Source organism: Podarcis filfolensis (genome assembly GCF_964270895.1).
Source record: "Podarcis filfolensis genome assembly, chromosome: 12".
In the NCBI taxonomy this organism is placed as follows: domain Eukaryota; kingdom Metazoa; phylum Chordata; class Lepidosauria; order Squamata; family Lacertidae; genus Podarcis; species Podarcis filfolensis.
In genome coordinates this window covers 19,596,696-19,602,200 of record NC_139614.1, presented here as the reverse complement: position 1 = coordinate 19,602,200, position 5,505 = coordinate 19,596,696, and the positions used below count along the sequence as shown (strand labels likewise).

Here is a 5,505-nt window from a genome sequence, read left to right as displayed (position 1 = left end):
GTAGCTTCGAGAACACTGTCCAACCATCTCGTCCTCTGTCGTCCCCTTCTCCTTGTGCCCTCAATCTTTCCCAACATCAGGGTCTTTTCCAGGGAGTCTTCTCTTCTCATGAGGTGGCCAAAATAGTGGAGCCTCAGCTTCAGGATCTGTCCTTCCAGTGAGCACTCAGGGCTCATTTCCTTAAGAATGGATAGGTTTGATCTTCTTGCAGTCCATGGGACTCTCAAGAGTCTCCTCCAGCACCATAATTCAAAAGCATCAATCAAATGCAGATGGTACAAGGTTCAATTCTCAGCATCTCCAGGTAAGGTTGGGAATGTACTGTCTGAAACCCAGGAAATACACCGCCAGCCGGTCTTGACAGTACTGATCCAGGTGGGCCAATGGTTTGACTCAATGTGAGGCAGCTCCCTGTGTTCCCTTCCTTAGCATCCCAAACCGTTTCCTCCTTTGCATTCAGAAGTAACGCAGTTCATGACCAAGAGATGGGGTCTTTTATGTAGTGATGCCTTGTTTGTGGCACACCTTTTCAGAAATACCCATTGGTCACCAACTTTATTATTTTCGAGTGCTTTATAGTTTGTGCTAGTACTATTCTGGCTTTTTGCAGGGAGGAGAGGCAAAGTGTTTATATTTAAAAATGCCTTGTGTTTTCTAATTCATGCTGCTGCTGCAAGTTGCCTTGAATAGTGGAAGCCACAAAATAGAAAACCGCACATTAAAAATGAACTCTACTCATTATACTCTGTTAGTGGAACAGTCTCCACCCATGTTGTCTTTACACTGGATTCCCTCCCATGCTCTGCCTGGATCTCAAGCTTCTAGTCTTTGCTTTTAAAGTTAGCTGCCTGCCTTTTTTCCCTTACCTGTGTCTCCATCGTCACCTTTGTGTTTCTCTTTCAGACATCCTTATTTGCACACTTTCTCTCACCTCAGTTCCTTCTGTGGTCTCTATGCCTAAAATATCCTTTCTCTATTTGTCAAACGGATTCCTTCTCCCCTCTTAAGCTGGAAGTTTAGCAGAACCATACTTCTCAAATCAGATCCACATCCTTTGCCAGCTCTCTTATTCATCCAGTACTTACCACTCAGTACTAAACCTCTCTCAATGTCTTGTCCTTGGCATTGGGATCATGACAGCCCTGGGTACAGAGTCTGGTATATTTTATTTATTGTAAATATCCCATTTTACAGCTATGAGAGGCTCTCGAAATGGTTTACAAAAGATTATCCTGATAAAAATCATGATAAAATAAATTACATGGTGTCAACACATTCTTATCAGTTGCTAGGAATCACAAGGAGTAATTTTGAATCTCCGATTTTGCCCCAATGGACCAGGATGGAAAATTCCCACTTCGGCTGACATTCACGGGAAGAGAAATGCTAGGGTCCAGGAGTGGGAGTGGCTTGGTCCACACCCTAGGAACAAGAGATCCACACAATTGCAAGGTCATTCTGGAACTGATGTCACCACCTGGTTATAGTGGTGTCATGATGGAATTTGTGCTATTAGGATAATCAGAGTACAGTGGTACCTCGGGTTTACTTAATTCGTTCCAGAGGTCCGTTCTTAACCTGAAACTGTTCTTAACCTGAAGCACCACTTTAGCTAATGGGGCCTCCTGCTGCCCCCACACTGCCGGAGCACAGTTCTTAACCCGAGGTAATATTTCTGGGTTAGCAGAGTCTGTAACCTGAAGCGTATGTAACCCGAGGTACCACTGTATATTGATACACTGGTCCCATATTTTGTGGATCTTCATCTGGGTTCTCTGAGGGGAAGGGAGGAAATCTACATATATTACACACATGACCTGTTTGCAGCCTTCTCATAGGCATCTTGTTGGCCAATGTGAGAACAGGATGCTGTAGATGGGCCTTTGGTCTGACCCAACAGGAGGCTTCTTATGTTCTAATCGTGTCAAGATTATTCGGGTGACATTTCTTGCCCTCATCCTATAATTTCCCAGGTGTTGTCCTTCCACCTCTGCCCAGTAATCAGCAGTTCCTGCCTACTAATACTCTCTGATGCCAGCAGTTGGAATTTGCTCACTATGATGGAGGCAAGTGCTATTGGTACCAAATAAATATTAAATAAGAATGATAATATATTATCCTGAAGTACCAAAGTTTATGGACAGCATTGTCCCATCAAGTAACTGTGGTGCCAATTTGGTTGTAGCATTCTTTATGTGATAAGACATCCGATTCTTCCTGTTTGTTTCTTCTCTGTATTGTTTTCATTCATATTAAAGTGCTTAAAATGTCACTGTAGGTCACGCTGGTTGCTCCCGTTTCCCTTAAGAGCCCTACTCCCAAAACCTTTCCCGGTTTCTGGTCCATTGTTCAAGCCATTATCTCTTGTGCTTGTTAACTTTTCCTTCCATCTGTCTTCTTGATGTGTCTGAATTAATGCATGTGCATTCACCTCAGTTATAGAAAGGCTGTCACTGTGGCAATATTAACTGCTTACAGGAAGTATTTAATTGTGTAACTTGTTGACTACATGTTTGTTTCATTTCTTCATCTCCTCTGAAGCCAGTTTTGTATGTTCATTATCGTGACCTGAACCAAACATTACAGAACTCCAGCATGCTGGCTGAACATTTAAAATCAAGAACTCATTTGTTATCTGAGATATTATGGGTATATTTTGTGAGGCACAATTCAGATAACTTTTCCTGGGAAATGATGCTTTTAGAGAGAATTTCGGAGGGAAATTATTTTCCACATATAAATTCCACTAAATTGAACAATTCTTTTTCCTGGAAATCTAAAACCATCTTCTTTCAAGAGTTATTTACACGTGTTTTGCTTCCAAGTATGGAAAGATGATGGGACTTTCCAAAAGCAAAGGGAAGTTAGCTTTACAAATGTCAGAGTAAGGGCACGCTCTCCATAATCAGACTCAACAATGTCTAGAATCAGTATGCATTGATACCACATGGTACCAATATTCTATTAACTGTATTTTTTTGTCTTTACTGATAGGGAATACAGAAAGCATATAATTTGTGTGAGTGCTATACAATATAACTTGATATTTAAATCTTCCATGGATTTATCTAATCTTTTTCTAAACTCAATATGGCTGTTATGACATTGTGTTGGAGATTTCCACTAGTCAAGAAAGTACTTTTCCTTGTTTGTTTTAAACCTGTTCTCTTGTTCAAACTCTATTGAGACATGTAATCTCTCTTGCCCTTTTCCACTCAGATAATGATTTTATTTATGTGATATCAGCTTAGTAGTCCTTCTAGGTAGTTTCCTTTCTAACTTTTTCATGTTGGACCAAATCCACTGAAATTGTGGCCACAATATTTTAGCCCCGTCCATCAATTCTCTCCTTGTGTGAAAGGTTTACTGTGTGTGCTTGATCATTCCGCCCCTGCTTGCATCCATTCTGTTCTAAAATATGGGATGTCTAGAACTTTTCACAGGGCTGAGCCTGACAATGTACACTGTAATCCTCTTCATGTGTTCACAAATGTATTACTGAGTTCCATGTACAGTATATACAGGATTAATGTCATTGAAAGGTTTTGTCTGTCTAGATGCTCTGACCTTTCCTGGGACTTGATAGTGCAGAAAGAGGGTACTAAATACGTTTCGTGCACCTATGGTAGAAAGAAGATACAGTTAAAACAATATAGCAACACATTACTTGCACAATTTTAATGTTGCTGTTTTTGTTGTTTTCTGATTTCTGTACTTTTTAATTTAGTTTATTATGTTTCAGGGGGTATTTAGATTTTAATTCTTTTTTTCTTGTAAACCACTCTGGATATGATTGAAGGGGGCTGGAGGAAACTCTTGAGAGTCCCATGGACTGCAAGAAGATCTAACCTATCTATTCTGAATGAAATCAGCCCTGGGTGCTCACTGGAAGGACAGATCCTGAAGCTGATGCTCCAATACTTTGGCCACCTCATGAGAAGAGAAGACTCCTTGGAAAAGAACCTGATGTTGGGAAAGATTGAGGGCACAAGGAGAAGGGGACAACAGAGGACGAGATGGTTGGACAGTGTTCTCAAAGCTACCAACATGAATTTGACCAAACTGCGGGATGCAGTGGAAGACAGGAATGTCTGGCGTGCTCTGGTTCATGGGGTCACGAAGAGTCGTACATGACTAAACGATTAAACAACAACAAATAAAAATACCTACAATCAATCAATCAATCAAGTTATAGATTCCTCATTTATAAACACAAAGCATTACTCATGGAATTAGGGCTGCACAACATTTCTAAAAGTAGTTTGCCAATTTATGCAATCTTACATTCAGTTAGGAATGTTGCAAAGCCTATCCTCTTTTGCTTGGAGTTTTGCAATACATGTAGTAGGTGTTCTGCATGACCTGGATAATGACAAGGAGCTATATCATTACCGCCTCAATGAAGCAAAGCTTTTCTACTCATGTACACAGGGTAGATAATCTTTCAGCTGATCTGGGAGTTATGTGTAAGAGCATGTTCTTTAACTGCACTTTTAGTCAGCAGTCTTTAAGAACACCATCATTTCCTGACACTATCTTGGAGTTCTCCCAGTTCCATGGGAAGGAAAATTCAGCTGGTGCAGCTCTCCCTTTTACTGCTGGTAATAAGTTATACCTACATAGTTTCTACCTTTAAATGAAGCACATCTGCCAGGAAAGGTGGCAGCCTTATGGTATAACTTAGTAAAGCTGTAGCTTTCATATTTCACATTAAGGGTTTTTTTGTTTTTGTTTTTAAAGGCAATTCACCATTTATCTGTACAGTAAAAATTACCTCAACTGTTATGCATTACATATTGCAAGTTTTCTGTATTTTTTCTTTTAAAATTATTGTTGTTTTATTCAACAGGTAACCATTTTATTTTATATTTTGTACTGATGATCAGTCCTCTTCTGCTACAAGTATGCATGCGTGCGTGTGGAAATAAAGTCTAAGTAAATAAATAATGTATCCATTAAACTCCCCCCCCATTGTTTTCTGGAATCCCCCTAACATTTAGGTCTAGAATTCTCCTGCTCCAAAATCTTGCCCATTAAAAAATAACATGGGGCGTACTTTGACATGTGAAGTTTCTTATCTGAACTGTACCGACGCTATCCCCACGATGCGAGTTATTTTATTTATCAATTTATTTGGCGCATCTGTATCACGCTCTTCAGCCAAAAAAAGGCCCCTAGAGCTGCTTACAATGGAAGTAAGGCAAGTCCCCCTATCAAACAATGTTGTTGTTTTTAAAAGGCACACAAGGGAAAAGAGACGGGGGAGGGATGAGGAAAACCAAAATCAAAGCTCAAAACACGGAACAAAAACAGCTGTTCCTATTTCGACTCCCAGGAGGCAAGGGGCAAGGAAGGCGGTGCCTGGCAGAGCTGGGCCTCCAGTGAAGCTGATGAAACGAGATTGGGGAAACAAGCGCCAGGCCCCGCGTCGTGACGTCACCCGAAGCGAGAGAGGCCGGTTTCTCGGCGCCCCTCCTCCCACTATCCCTAGCGCGAGCCCTCCCG

At 40.9% G+C, this 5,505-nt stretch overlaps 1 long non-coding RNA gene across 1 annotated transcript in view; it reads right to left on the bottom strand.

The window, feature by feature from the left end:
- Positions 1-2,819: 2,819 nt before the first annotated feature.
- The window catches only part of LOC310745649, a 3,184-nt gene continuing 498 nt past the window's right edge, over positions 2,820-5,505 (bottom strand). The window contains exons 2-3 of the long non-coding RNA XR_014540277.1: positions 4,285-4,362; positions 2,820-4,134 (exon numbers count right to left, since the gene is read on the bottom strand). This is a non-coding gene — a long non-coding RNA (uncharacterized lncRNA). The remainder of the gene's footprint in view (positions 4,135-4,284; positions 4,363-5,505) is intronic.